The sequence below is a fragment of the Miscanthus floridulus genome, chromosome 11 (assembly GCF_019320115.1).
Source record: "Miscanthus floridulus cultivar M001 chromosome 11, ASM1932011v1, whole genome shotgun sequence".
NCBI lineage: Eukaryota > Viridiplantae > Streptophyta > Magnoliopsida > Poales > Poaceae > Miscanthus > Miscanthus floridulus.
This window is the reverse complement of record NC_089590.1, coordinates 91,873,568-91,889,661: the sequence shown is the minus strand read 5'-3', so window position 1 is coordinate 91,889,661 and position 16,094 is coordinate 91,873,568. Positions and strand designations below refer to the sequence as shown.

Sequence of the window (16,094 nt, the reverse complement as noted above, 5' to 3'; positions counted from 1 at the left end):
AGCACAACCAAAGGGGCTGCTTTTTCAGGTGGCTTTTTTTAGAAGCAGCTGTTTTTTCATAGTACTGTTTTGAAAGCTGGTTTGACTCTGCTTTTGGCTTTTGGCTTTCTGCTTTTCGAAATTGGTGGAATAAAAAGCTCTTCCATAGTTGTTTCAAGAGAGATAAAGATAGAAGGTATATTTTATATTTGTTTAACTAAACAGCCTTCAACTTTTCTATAGCTCACAGCCCACAACAGCTTTCCCACAGCTCATAGCCCACAACAGCTTTTTTCCACAGCCACAGCTCAACCAAACACACCCTTAACCCTTGTTAGTAGTTCTGCCAAGATAACACCAAAGCTATAAACATCACTCTTTTCTGTGAGTCGGCTAGTATAGCAGTATTCAGGATCAAGGTAAGAGGTAAGCATGAGTTCCTTGGATAGCTGTAAGTACTCCTGTCTCATCTACTGAAATTGATCTTGAAGCTCCAAAATCTGATAACTTTGCTGTCAAAATATCAGTAAGTAGTATATTTGCAGATTTGATGTCTCTATGAAAAACTGATACGGAAGCAGCGGAGTGTAGATATGCGATTGCTCTTGCAATTTCCAGTGCTGTCCTCAGTCTATCTTTCCAAGACAAAGGATTTTCACTTTGGCCGTGAAGATGATACGATAGAGATCCATTGGATATGAACTCATATACCAACAAAGGAACTTCTGTTTTAAGGCAACAACCAAATAGCTTCACATTCCTATGGTTAGTTTGTGAAAGTATGACGACCTCATTTATGAACTGATCAATTTCCTTTTCAACTATAATTTTGGACTTCTTGATAGCCACGACACCTTGATCAGATAAGATCCCTTTGTACACCGTGCCATGGCCTCGCCTCCTAGGATGCGTTTCTGGTCAAAATCATTTGTTGCCTGTTCTAATTCTTCTAAGCTAAAAATCTTCAACCTTTCGGCTATATCTTTATTTGAGGTGATTAACTGTTGGAGAAGCAATCCGTGATTTCTCTTGAAAAACTTTTCTCTCAGCTTCTTGGCCTTTTGTTGTTTGAGTCTCTTAGTGATTTTTGCAACACCAAGAAGTGAAAACAATAGGCCAAAACCAGCACTGATTGCTATTATAGTAATTAAACCTGCAGAATTCAACCCGAGGATTTACAATACAATACAAGTGGCATACAATATTTTCGAAAGAGTGACTGGACCATGAAAATAGGTTTTCGTTGGATCTATTTAATTCCGGGACACAAGGTCAACTGTTGAAATACACTACATTATTGTCGATATCTTTTATTTCTTTTCCTTTTACCCCTTAATTTGATCTAGATGCCCATACTTTGCAATAGCATGAAGGAATAGTTTTTTCTTGAAACTGAAGAAATGCACTACATGATAGATTATCCTCGTGGCCACAGGGAAAACCTCTTTTCAAGCAAGAGGAAGTCGTATTTTGTACCTGGAAGGCTAGTGATCCCTTTCTTTGACGAACATCGGTGTGTCCCTGGCAAATTGATGCAGATTCCATGGCATGGGTAAAGATCTGGTTGTTGGCACTCGTCCATATCTGAAAAAATATATAAAAAAGGATAATGGTTGCTAGGATCAAAAGAAAGGTATTTCAAAAAATGCACTTTCACATCTTGGCATTTATGAATAGGAAAAGTCCAAATTACTACCTCCAAGTATTGCTTATGTCTAGATAAGCCCCTAAACTAATGTTTGGTTCAGTTTACACCCTTTAGCTATTTTAGTCCGTCCAATTTACCCCTTAACAAGATTTTCCTTTTTTTTATTTCTCTATGTACAAGCTGAATTTAATTTCTAAATTTGTGAGGCGATAGTGGATACCATAAATTATTTTTTAAAATATAATACGAATTTTATATCATTATGTTTAATACAATTTTATATTTCTAGTGTTAATTTATTATTATATGTCATAACCTATCAAATAATGATACAAATGTTTGAAATATTTTTAAACATAAATTATGGTTCTAAATATCCCCTCATAAAGTTTGAAACTAAAAACCAACTTAAATGTGGAGAAACAAAAAAAAAGACAAATCTTGTTGAGGGGTAAATTGGACCAACTGAAATAATTGAGGGTTAAAAAGAACCAAACATTTGTTTAAGGTGTTATTTGGACGTAGGGCATACTTGAGGATAGTATTTTGGACTTTTTCCTTCACATGAATATTATAAGCTAAAACATTAAAAACACGTTGACTAGCATGACTTAATTATTTGTTGCTAAGAACAAGGTCACTCTTACGACGAACAAAAGAGAGATAGATGAGTATAAAAGTGGCATATACCTTGGCATTCATCACTAAGGTAAGGATTACCCGTCGACTATAACATTTCATGATGATTTTGCAAGGTTGTATTTCCACCGTGCCTTATCATACTGGCCTAACAAATTACCCATGTTGGAATACAAGCCCGTATATAAGATGGGCGAACCTAATGGCTTGCTAAGGTGGGTGTGGACCAGGAGGCATGAGGGAAGGCCCGAAGGGACTCATTTGTGACGTAGCCATGATAGGAGAAAACAATAGGGAGGGGGATGGTGTTCGCGCAGACATGGTGCATAAGCTCCATGCCGTCAAGGAGCATCGGGAGGTAAAGGTCGTGTTTGGCTGGTCTATAAGCCGCTTGTGCTGATTTGTACGGCTGGTTTGTTGGAAGAGAAAAATCTTATACCATGACTGATAAATTGGCTCATAAGCCGACTTATTAGAGCAGCCGAACACACCAAAAGTAGACAGTGGAGGGTCGCGAGCTACTCATGGGAGGTGGGGTAGGATGGAGAGAGAAGAGGAAGGGAGGCAGCGGGGAGAAATCAGGACACATGGTAAAGATAAAAATAATGTACTCCCTCCGTTCTAAATTATAAATCGTTTTGACTTTTTTTGTACATCCATTTTGCTATATATCTAGATATAATAACATACCTAAATACATAGTAAAATGGATGAACTAAAAAGTCAAAGTGACTTATAATTTAGAATAGAGGGAGTACCTACTTACAAAATAGGTCTACATGCAAACATTTGTTGTCATGCTAGTTTGTCAAGGTACCATGGCGAAATAGCCCTAGAAAACTGTCTTGGGGTTCATTTGAAAGATAGATATTTTAAGGGACACAATACTGAGTCTTATAATTAGGGGGGTTATGTGATCAACCCTCAATGTGTTAGGGAGTTATATATAGTGTTTCGTGTTCTTTGTTATCTCACAAACGTGTCATCATCCACGTAATATGCATCACAAGGAGTTATTTAAATGATTTTTTATGTTTTGAACAGGTAAACTATCTCGTTTTCTAGATCAAGGGATGAAAATGGATAAATGTTAATAGTTGAGAGGGTTAAATAGAATTTGTCCAAACTTAATAATATTCTTCTGGCGGTATATGTATTATAGTGGGGGCGTGTGACACATCTCGTTAAAATCAATAAGGCCAATAGACACATTTCAATGAATTGAGATAATTTGAGCTGAGTGCCGCAAGAAGTTCTAAAGGATAGTTCTAAAGAATAAAAGGGAAAAAATGGATGGAAGATCTCATGAGTCGTGAGTCACGAGTAACTAAAAATTCTGTCAACATAGAAGAAAAATGAATTTTGTGGTCAATCTAAGGACAAGTACATTGATACACGTAAGCAGTTTCATAGGTTGTCCCATGCAGTGACATATCGGATTTTTGGTGACATGGAAGAGAGAGATGGAGGTAAGAGTAAGAGGTGGTTGTTTCGCGAAGCAACTACCTCATAAGCTAAAATTTAGGACTACGAGACAACTTATACAACATTGTACAAGTGGTTGTTGTCATGAAAACTCATAAACATTCTTTGTTGTATGCATAGATTGAGGACCCTAGAATTAATATGAGACAACTTAAAAGAAAAACTATTGTACATGTTACCTCTTAAGTCGTCTCACGAGACAATACCATTGTACTTACCTTAAAGGTCATTTAGAAAAGTTAACAAATACTCCATTCATTCCAAATTATAAGTCATTTTAACTTTTTTGATATATCCATTTTGCTATGTATCTAGACATACGTTATACCTAGATGCATACCAAAATAGATATACCAGAAAAGTCAAATCGACTTATAATTTGGAACAGAGGGAGTATGCCCAAGCCCAACCTAGTTAATCGGAAATTGAAAATTCTAAAACGGGCTCATCCCTAAGGCCACAGCCTGCCTTTCCCGCTTTAGGCCCATCTTTAGGAGGCCTATCAGGCCCAGAATGCTAACGTCTCAAACTCGCTGAAACACGGGGACAATGTGGTCGTTGGTGGACATTCAGGTTACCCGATATATATATAAAAAAAACAAATATAAGATTACCCTATAAAAAAAAACTAAAATGTCTAGCTTGTTATAGCTACTGTTTGGAAAGAAAAAAGAGTGAACTCAGCAGCAAGGAGTACCTTGGCATCCATTAGCAATGTAAGGATTGCCCTCGAATCCTTTGGAACAGTTGCACCGTGCCCGCCCAACATTGCTTCCAGCAACGCCGTCTTCAACCATGGTGCTATTCAGGCTTATGCATCTGATTCCAATGCTATTATTGGGGTCATCCGAGCCGAAGAACAGGTCCGAATCACGGCTGCTATACAGCAGCGACCACTCCAACACCGTGGAACCACCCACGTATCGATGGTTCTCTGTGGCTCGCCGGAGTAGTCCAGCTGCAGAATGGTCGCGTTTCTGACGAACCACTCCTGTTCGGCGATGAACAGCGCTCCTAAGCTCGAGGCCAAGCTGGCGGAACTCTGGACGGCCAGTTCACTGAGCCGGACTCCGTACGACAGCTCCATGGCGGATGCGGCCATGGGCGTCTGGCAGCAGCCAACGCCGGAGCACGAGGTGTCGCCCAGTTCGGATCCGTCTGCGCACAGCGCCGCGCAGACACTGACGTAGTTGCCGTTGCCCGAGGCGGCGTCGTCGTCGCCATGGACGACGAGGGTGGCGAGGAAGTTGCACCCCATGGCCACGAACCGGTTGTGCGTGGTCGACACGAAGAGGCGCCCCGTGTCCATCACGCCCGCGGACCACGAGCCGTTGAACCGTATGGAGCTCGAGTTCCCCGGGAGCGACGCCCAGCATCTTGGTGTGGATCCGCACCGTGCCATCGGCGAGAGAGATGCCGACGACCTCCACGCCGCCGTCGCCCACGAGGAGCCTCGGCGGCCGCCCCGTCGCCGTCTCGTCGCATGTGAGGTTGAATCCCTCGCGGAAGCAGCCGTGGCGGGTGCCGAAAGGGTAGGGGAAGGTTATGTTGCCGCAGGTATCCGGGCAGCCGGGCAACGCCACTGGAGCTGCCGCCGCCACTGCTATGAACAGCAGGTGGAACGCTGGCGCGACGATCTTTTTTGCTTCCGTGGAACGGCTAGAGGAGAGCAGCTCCATCTTGCGAATGCTGCTCCAGAATCCAGTCCTTGGCATGAGGGAAACGCCGCGGCTGAAGACCCGCTTCTTGTTGCCTTGTTGGATTATAAAACCCGCCGTGCCGTATGGAACGGGGAAGCTGACAGTTCGGCACGTATCCCGCGTATCAGAGAAGAATTTTCTTTTGGAGAAATTATTTCGAAGGTGATGTCATGACTATGGCTATCCAACAGCATAGGCCTTGTTTAGTTCCATGAATTTGGATTTTGGGGTTACTGTAGCATGTTCGTTTTTATTTGGCAAATAGTGTTTAAACATGGACTAATTAGGCTCAAAACGTTCGTCTCGTAATTTCCCACCAAACTGTGCAATTAGTTTTTCTTTTCGTCTACATTTAATACTTCATGCACGGGCCGTAAACATTCGATGTGACAAGTACTGTAGCAACTTTTTGGAAGTTGGGGTGGAACTAAAGAAGGCCGTATAGAATTCTGAAGCAGCTGACTTGCTGCAGTAACGCCACGACGACATTGTGCTTAAATTCAAAATGGCTTTGGCATGAACAGGGGTCTGTCCCTATTATTCTAAAAAAAAATCAAAATGGCAGCTGCTGGTTTCGAATATTGGGCATTTTTTCCCATTGTAAACGTCCTGCTGAGTCCCTCATGAACCCTGGTGAATGATGAACGCCGAATCGCCGATCTTTTTTTAGCATGAAACGGCAGGTGCTCTGCCTTTGCATTAAGTAGGGGTGAAAACAACATTTACAACAGGTTTAGATGCTGGTTATACATTCCCAGCCAACAGAAAAAGGAATAGTTAGAGCTAAAAGGGGAAAAAAAACTGCACTGCAATTCAACATATGGCTGCCAGACGCATAGCTGATCAGCCTGGTTGCGTGGAGTCTCTTTCATTTCACGGTTTCAATTTGAGTTCTGAGGCCACACCATTTTGCTGAAGATTAATTTTCCTCTGCTTTCTTCTTCTTCTTCTTCTTTTGAGAAACCTCTGCTTTCTTCTTCTGGGTGAGAAGAACAGGGAGGCCCCTTCCCTTATTTTTTCGGGTGCATTTCAACATATGGCCGGTCCTGCTGCCAGTTATTTTTTTTTATCATTTTGATTTGAGTAAATGGCGTACCCAGTGCAGAGAGCTCCCGCTCTGTGCGGGGTCTGAGGAAGGGTGTCAGTGGCAAGCCTTACCCTCGCCTGTGCAATACGAGGAGACCGCGACTCGAACCCGGGACCTTCCGGTCGCAGGCTGTTATGATCGGTAATACGTACGAGCGCAGGAACCGTGTCTAGAGTCCGGAGTTGCTATGATAAGGCTGGGTCGTGATCACCAAGCCAAGTCGGTTAGCAAGTCCTAGAATCTAGGACTATTATCTTTAGTTTGTTATTTATTTAAGTCAGTTTGTTATTTGTGGAAGTCAGAGTCTAGTCGGTTGAGGATTGCTTGTATAAGTACTACATAATTACGATTGAATAAAGCAGCCTGGGATTAAGAGTAATCTCTTCCCTGGGCGCCCAGGCCCCCCCTTACCTTTGCCGGCTTCTGCCCTACAATCTGCTCGATCACGGCGCCTCCAACCCGACGCCGTGATTCAGGTCCTCGCGCCCAAGCTTCGCCCCCCTACTACCTCCGCAGCAAAGCACGCCGTATCAATCTGGTATCAGCGTTCATGGCTACGTCTGGTCCTGGAGCACCGGCCATCCCTCCCACCACCGCCGCCTCCGCTGCCACCACCCGGCCGCTTGTGCCATCCACATCTGCGGCCAACTCTGGGCCGTTCCAACCACAGCCGGCCCCTCCCAAGCCCTCCGTCGAGGACAGCCTCGCCGCGCTAACCCTCGCTATGCAAGGCATGCAGCGTCAGCTGGGGGAGGTCTCTCTGCGATTGACGGCCGTCGAAGGCCGCCCCGGTCCATCGGCGACACCACCCCTTCCATACTCCCAGCCTCTACTCCTTGGCATGCCGGGGTACGGCGGGATTCCGGCGCCCGGGCCGGTGATCTCGGAGATTTTGCCTTCGCCGTCGCTCTCATCGGCTGAGTCGGCGCTTCCAGCATCCGGCGCGCCGACTGTGACTTCCAGCGTCGCTGTATTGCAGCCACCGGCGACGGGCCTGCCGATCCAATCTATCCCGTTCCCGCATTCGCCGTCGCCACTGCCGTCCATGTCGGCCATCCTGAACGGCGCCGTCATGTCCCCAGCCACTGTGGTACATACACCACCGCACCGGCCACAGCCTGTTCATGAAGATCATGGGGAGAGCGCTGGAGTTCCCAGATTCCACAAGCTGACTTTTCCTACTTATGACGGCAAAGAAGACCCCCTTGGTTGGCTGAACCGCTGTGAGGCGTTCTTCCGCGGCCAGCTCACCCGAGAGACGGACAAAGTCTGGCTAGCTTCGTTTCACATGACCGGCGATGCTCAACAGTGGTACTACATCATGGAACGCGACACTGGCCGCCCGTCCTGGGACGCGTTCCGGCTTCTATGTCATCAGCGCTTCGGGCCGGCCTTGTCCACCAACCACCTGGCGGACCTCGCTCGTCTTCCCTTCACCCACAGCGTCGACTCCTACATGTCGGCGTTCCAGGCGTGGTTAGCACATGCCGGCCGCTTGGATCCGGTCCAACAAGCACAGCTGTTCACAGGGGGGCTCCCGGACTACATCCGCGTCGACGTTGAGCTTCATGAGCCCCAGGATCTGCACCGCGCCATGCGCCTGGCACGGGCCTATGAGCGCCGCAACGCGCCATCGCGACTTGCTCTTCCAGCCACGTCGAACAGACCGTCTCGCCGCATGGGCCAGGGACAGCCGGCCTTGCCTCCTCCCGGTGGTGCATCGTCACAGGCTGCCTCGTCCTCACAACCTCCAGCGCGGGCCTTCAAGTTCCTCACCCCGGCGGAGATGTCAGAACGCCGCAAGCTCGGGTTGTGCTACAATTGTGATGAGCCGTATGTCCAGGGCCATAAGTGTGCGCGTCTCTTTTTTTTGGAAGTTGCTGATTATATTGTCCACGAACCTGAGACGGCTGCTGAAGAGGACCAGGCACAACTTGCGGGCCAAGAAACTCCCACGATCTCCCTGTCAGCTATCGCCGGGATCCGGACTGAAGACACCATGCAGGTGTCTGTTCAGCTTGGGGACATCCAGTGTTTGGCCTTGCTGGATTCAGGATCGACTCACACGTTCATCAGTGGGAACATAGCTCGCCGCGTGGGCATCCACTTCGAACCATGCCCGGGTACCGGCGTCGTCGTGGCCAATGGTGACCGCGTTGCGTGTCGCGGTCTTGCCCATGACGTGGGCATTCGTATTGCCGACGAGGTATTCTCAGTTGATTGCTACACAATTCCTTTGGATAAGTGGGACATGGTCCTCGGTGTCAACTTCTTGCGCACGCTGGGACCGATTCTATGGGACTTCGACGACCTTTGTATGGCATTCACCAGAGGCGGCAAGCGAGTGTTTTGGCGCGGCATTGGTTCTACTCGGTGGGACGTGCAGTCTACACGCCGCCTCAATGCCCTCCAGGAAGTCACGGCCAGTACTGACAGCCCTCTATTGGACAAGCTGCTCTTGTCCTTTGCCGATCTTTTTGCCACACCTGAAGGCTTACCTCCCGCCCGTGCCTGTGATCACCGCATACATCTTCTTCCAAACACGACTCCGGTGGCTGTGCGACCATATCGATATCCCCAGCTCCAGAAGGACGAGCTGGAGTCACAATGTGCCGCGATGCTGCAGCAGGGCGTCATCCGTCCAAGCACAGCAACGTTCTCCGCTCCGGTACTCCTCATCAAGAAGCACGACGGCTCGTCGCGCTTTTGTGTTGATTACCGCGCTCTGAACAAGGTCACCGTCAAGGACAAGTTCCCTATTCCCGTGGTTGAGGAGCTCATTGACGAATTACAAGGGGCACGATTCTTTACAAAGTTGGATCTGCGGTCGGGCTATCATCAAGTCCGTATGCACGCAGCGGACATAGAAAAGACAGCATTCCGCACTCATGAAGGTCATTTTGAATTTTTGGTGATGCCGTTCGGACTCTCAAATGCGCCGGCGACATTCCAAAGCCTCATGAACACCGTGCTCCGGCCGTTCTTGCGTAAGTTCGTACTCGTATTTTTTGACGACATCTTGATTTATAGCCCGTCTTGGTCGACACATTTGCAACAGCTCAATGCTGTCCTCACTGCGCTACGCGAACATCAACTCCGGCTCAAGCGTTCCAAGTGCTCTTTTGCTACTACCTCAGTACAGTACCTGGGGCACGTCATTTCAGCGGCCGGGGTCGCTATGGATCAGGATAAGGTGGCGGCCATCACCAGCTGGCCACAGCCCGCCACGGTGCGCGGGATGCGTGGGTTCCTCGGCCTCGCAGGCTACTACCGCCGCTTTATCAAGAATTACGGCACAGTGGCTGCTCCACTGACCACGCTGCTCAAGAAAGAAGGGTTCCTCTGGACGCCAGCAGCCACTGAAGCATTTGATGCCCTCAAGAAGGCGCTCTCGGCGGCGCCTGTGCTTCACCTGCCGGATTTCGACAAGACTTTCGTCGTCGACTGCGATGCATCCGGGACGGGTTTTGGTGCAGTTCTTCATCAAGGTGCCGGGGCCCTAGCATTTTTCAGCTGTCCTTTTGCAGCTAGGCATCTCAAATTAGCAGCTTACGAATGGGAGCTTATTGGTCTCGTCCAAGCGGTCCGGCACTGGCGACCATATTTATGGGGACGACAGTTTCTTGTGCGCACAGATCATTATGCCCTCAAATTCCTCCTGGATCAACGCCTCTCTACTGTGCCCCAACACCAATGGGTGAGCAAGTTGTTCGGATATGATTTTGCGGTGGAGTATCGACCAGGCAGTCTCAATGTGGTCGCAGATGCATTATCACGACGTACTGATGTTGACCTGCAGCTTCAATCCGTGTCCGAGCCAACTTTCCAGCTGTTCACGGACCTTCGTCATGAGCTTCAAGTCAACGACGAGCTTCGCGCCCTCCGGGACTCCGTGGTAGCTGCACGCGGCGAGCCCTGGCAAGTCACTGATGGACTGATCAAGCGGGGCGGCCGTGTCTTCATTCCAGCAGGGTCTGCACTCTTGCCCGAGGTCCTCCAGCTAGCCCACGGCGTGGGTCATGAAGGCTCAGAAAAGACCCTCCATCGTCTACGCCGGGAGTTTGTGGTTGACCACGACCGTCGCCTTGTCAAAGAATTTGTCCGTTCTTGTTTCACTTGCCAGCGCAACAAAACGGAGCATCTGCACCCCGCCGGCCTCCTTCAACCTTTGGAAGTCCCCTCCCAGGTCTGGTCCGACATCTCCATGGATTTTGTGGAGGGCCTTCCCCGAGTTCATGGGAAGAGTGTCATCTTGACAGTGGTTGACCGGTTCTCGAAGCAGGCGCACTTCCTCCCTTTAAGTCACCCCTACACAGCAGCAACAGTGGCAAGGGCGTTTTTGACGGCATAGTCCGGCTGCATGGGTTTCTGGCCTCCATTGTAAGTGACCGTGACCCTGTTTTCACAGGCCACGTCTAGCGCGACCTCTTCAAGCTCGCCGGGGTCAAGTTGCGGATGAGTACTGCCTTCCACCCTCAAACCGACGGGCAGTCCGAGGTCGTCAATCGGACCATTGCAATGTACTTGAGGTGTCTCACTGGTGATCGCCCGAGGACTTGGTTGGACTGGTTGCCGTGGGCTGAATATTGTTACAACACAAGTTACCACTCCGCACTCCGAACGACTCCATTCGAAGTGGTTTATGGCCGTGCCCCACCGGCCCTTCTTCCATACACAACTGGAACAGCACGGACTGACACCGTGGATAGGCTTTTGACAGACCGTGACACGTTCCTCGCAGAAGTTCGCGACCGGCTACTCCAGGCGCAGGAATACGCCAAGAGGCACTATGATGCCCGACACCGGGCTCTGCAGTTCAAGGTCGACGATTGGGTTCTCCCGCGCCTTCTGAACCGACCAGCTCAGTCCCTTCTGCCGGGTGTGCGTGGGAAGCTCAGCCCCCGCTATGCAGGCCCGTTTCAGATTGTAGAACGCGTGGGCGAGGTCGCCTATCGCCTGCGTTTGCCAGAGGGAGCCCGGATCCATGACGTTTTTCATATCGGCATTCTCAAGCCCTTCAAGGGCACCCCTCCTATGTCTACACCGGCGCTGCCTCCTCTCCATAATGGTCGTCTGCTTCATCGTCCAGAACGTGCTCTGCGTTCTCAGCTTCGCCGCGGCGTCTGGCACGTGTTGATCAAGTGGGACTCCTTACCTGAAGACGACGCCACATGGGAGCCGGTGAACGAGTTCCGTGCTCGTTTCCCCTCGTTCCAGCTCGAGGACGAGCTGTTTCCCAAGGAGGGGAGAGATGTTATGATCGGTAATACGTACGAGCGCAGGAACCGTGTCTAGAGTCCGGAGTTGCTATGATAAGGCTGGGTCGTGATCACCAAGCCAAGTCGGTTAGCAAGTCCTAGAATCTAGGACTATTATCTTTAGTTTGTTATTTATTTAAGTCAGTTTGTTATTTGTGGAAGTCAGAGTCTAGTCGGTTGAGGATTGCTTGTATAAGTACTACATAATTACGATTGAATAAAGCAGCCTGGGATTAAGAGTAATCTCTTCCCTGGGCGCCTAGGCCCCCCCTTACCTTTGCCGGCTTCTGCCCTACAATCTGCTCGATCACGGCGCCTCCAACCCGACGCCGTGATTCAGGTCCTCGCGCCCAAGCTTCGCCCCCCTACTACCTCCGCAGCAAAGCACGCCGTATCACAGGCGGTAAGACTCTACCGCTTGCACCAGACCCATCCTTCATCATTTTGAATTGAGTGATGCATTTTTTTTTGGTTTTTTGCAAAACCGTATAAGGTAGCATGCGCTGCTGTGATTTATCTCTGAATGGCAATCTCCTGGGCAAGAGGCCGAGATTTACTTCGATTCTATTATAGCATTAAGCCCTGCATCAATTTACTGGTATCAAGAACTCAACACATTCAAGCAGGATAGCATAACACTGCAAAGAAAGATGGGAAAATACGTCGCTTTGCTTGTGCCATTTGCACATCTACAAGACAGGATACTGGATACATAACAAAATGAACACCATACACCAGCTAAGCAGACTATAACCAAGTTCACTTATTTACTGGCATAACTTATTAGTTCTACATCAACCATAACATTGTGGAGGTGCACAAGGCTATATCTCTAAGTTTATAATTGACGCCAAGTTTGCAAAATGGAACCCAAGTATCATCTTGGAATTTTAGATGACTGTATGAACTCTTTCTCCAAGCTGTATACTCTAGTTCCTTCATTGCCTTTGCTTCTGTTGTGTGTCTGATCTTTAAGAACAATTTGAATTGTCCTTGAAACCCGAGAACTGTAGTAGATCTTTGATCCTAGCACACCTTCAAAAGTTGTCTCCACTTGCCTCATTGTAGGCCTTTCTTCACCTTTTAAGCTTAAGCATGCTTCTGCAAGCCTTGCAACAACCTCAGCATCTTCAGCCCCTCCCTCTTCAACAATTTGTGGGTCTAGAATATCTAATAAACGGTAGTCTTTTATCACAGACACGAAGTGTGATGCTAGGCTTTTGACTTCTGACGAATGAGTAGATAATACCGGTTTAACCCTTGTTACCCTAAGATTACACCAAAGCTATAAACATCACTCTTCTCAGTAAGTCGACTAGTGTAATAATATTCAGGATCAAGGTAACCATGACTTCCTTGAATGGCAGTGTGTATTCCTGTTTCATCTATTGAAATTGACCTTGAAGCTCCAAAATCTAACACTTTTGCTGTTAAAGTATCGGTAAGTAGTATATTTGTAGATTTGATATCTCTATGAAACACTGATATGGAAGCCGCACAATGCAGATACGCGATTGCCCTTGCAGTTTCTAGTGCTATCCTCAATCTGTCTTTCCATGGCAAAGGGCTTTCACTTTGTCCATGAAGATGATATGATAGGGTCCCATTTGATATGAACTCATAAACTAGTAGAGGAACTTCTGTCTCGAGGCAGCACCCAAAGAACTTCACCACATTTCTATGGTTAGTCTGTGAAAGTATGGCAACCTCGTTTATGAACTCATCAATTTCCCTTTGAACCACGATTTTGGACCTTTTGATGGCCACAACGCGTTGATCAGCTAAGATGCCTTTGTATACTATGCCATGGCCTCCACCACCAAGGATCCGATTCTGATCAAATTTATTGGTTGCTTGCTCTAGCTCTTCTAAGCTAAAAACCTTTGTCCTTTCAGCTATATCTTCATTTGAAGAAATCAACTGTTGGAGAAGCAATCCATGGTTCCTCTTGAAAAACTTCCGTTTCAATTTCTTGGCTCTTTGTTGCTTAAGTTTTTTTTGGAGATTTTGGTAACACTGAAAAATGAAAATACTAGTGCAAAACAACCACTGATTAAAAAAAACTCGACCGGCAGGGTTAAGACTGCCCCCGCAGCATTACAAATAAGAAGAAGTACCTTCTCACCCGGCCGAGAAAACCTCCGAACCCCCGCCCCTACCCTTGCACGGTGGCTTTCCGTCGCCCCCACCCTAACCGTTTGAGCTAGGCGCCCTTTGGCAAAACAACCACTGATTGCTATTATAGTAATTAAACTATAATAGCAATCACAGATTTAATTACAACCACTTATTGCTATTATAGTAATTAAACCTGCAGAAGATAACCCAAAGATTTAAAATACATTATTTGAGACCTACTTTTCAAATTACTAAATTGTACTATTGCAACTATTACTACTCCCTAGGTATTTTTTTTAACGAACCGGTACTCACAGTGTTTCTATTAATATATAGCAGAAAATACAAGCAGGTAACTGAGAGGTTACCTATAGGAAAAGGAAAACATCATCGTCGATAGCAACTAAATTCAACCGGCGGTTATGCAACTCCCTGTGTTTTTACATACATGATGTTTAGGACAAGTTAATTAGTTTAAATATGAACAAAATATTTGTCCTAAACTTTATATATCAAAAAAGAAGGGAGTATTTGTTAGGGAGACACTTGTGTTTATTTAGTTACAGACACATGGTCTACTGCCAACACATAGGAGCACTACAATCTTCTAGTCTTTTAATTGTGTTCATGTACAGCTGGTTGCTTGGTTCTCTAGTATTGATATTACAATCTTCTAGTCTTTTATTTGTGCTCTTCATGTACAGCTGGTTCTCTAGTATTAGTGTATTACTAAAAGAACAGTGGTTCATTATTGCGTTGAAGGAAAACTTTTATTTGAAATTTTGAAGCAAGATGTATTTGGTACCTGGAAGACTCCTGGTGCTTTTGTTTGGTGAGCATTTGTATGTTCCTGGCACATTGACGCAGGTTCCACGGCATGGATAAACATCCGGCTGTAAACACTCATCGATGTCTGAAACGGGAAAAGTTTATATAGGTGAAAAAGCAGAGGGTCAAAAAGTCATAAAAAATTCTTCCTGACAATGTGGATGTATACGCAGAAGCCGAGGAATTATCATTTTAGTGTCCATGTACGCTACGATGCATGGTCGCAAGAATATACATGAAAGCAGTACCTTAGCATCCATCTCTGATGTATGGATTGCCTTCGTATCCTTGGGAACAGTTGCACCGTCTTTGGTAATAATTCTCGTCGGACTAATAGATGAAACTGTTGCTGCATAGGCATCTATGCTGAGAAGGCCGGTCCCCTGCTGGGAAGAATGGCAGTACCTCCTTGTCCTCGTTGCGGATTCGATCCAACCACCACTCCAGCACTTGCCGGAACGCTCTGCGGCCAATACAAGGAAGTGATATTGCTGGGCACGTCGTGTCCGTAAATGTTGTACCATGCCTTATCAATTATTGCCATGTTCCCTTGCCTGATAAGCTATGACTGAAAGTACTGTTGACTGATTTGTTGTGGGCTTATAAGCGAAGCGAACATGTGTATGAACGCAGCTGCATGTGTTGTGTCCAGCAGCCGAGATGTAGGCGTCGAGCTTTGCACGGGCAGAACTTTTATAGAGTACGAAGGGGCCAACCCTTCGATGGGTGTGCGGCAGAGGCCAATACCCGAACAAGCTGAGATGTTCATATTGTCGACGCAGATGCACTTGGCTGGTGTTTTTTCTCTGAGCCGACAGGGATGAGCTGCGCCAGGATATTGCAACCGATGGCCACGAACCAGTTGTATTTGATCGACACCACGAAGGGCCCGGAGGCCTGTGGGAGAGACCATGTGCCATTGAACTCTGGAGAGTCAGAGTCAGAGGCTGAAAACAAAACGTTGCTGTTGATGCGTACCGTGCCGTCCGGCAAGGAGATGCCGAGCACCTCCACACCGTCGCCCAAGAGCAGCTTCGGCGACTGCTGCGTGTCGTCGCAGGCGAGGCCGAAACCCTCGCGGAAGCAGGCCACGCCGATGCCGAAGGGGTACGGCACGCTTATTTGGCCGCAGCTCCCCCGGCAACCGGGCTTGGTTACTGGAGGGCCTTCTAGTGCTGCCACCACAAGGAGCTGAAGTGACACCCATCCGATCGTCGCTCGCCGGAAGATGGGAACCATCGTCGCTCAGCCTCACTGCGAACGAACCTCTTCTTGTTTCTGCGTGGGAGTGCTTGAGGAGCTGGGATGGTGGGCAGAGGAAATCGGTCGCCGTCATCTGCGCGAAATCAGCC

General features: G+C 47.6%; 2 pseudogenes; both read right to left on the bottom strand.

Moving 5' to 3' along the window:
* Positions 1-208: 208 nt before the first annotated feature.
* LOC136492610 (wall-associated receptor kinase-like 10) lies at positions 209-5,673 on the bottom strand (annotated as a pseudogene).
* Positions 5,674-12,454: 6,781 nt separating this feature from the next.
* Positions 12,455-16,039, bottom strand: LOC136492611 (wall-associated receptor kinase-like 8; annotated as a pseudogene).
* Positions 16,040-16,094: the final 55 nt, after the last annotated feature.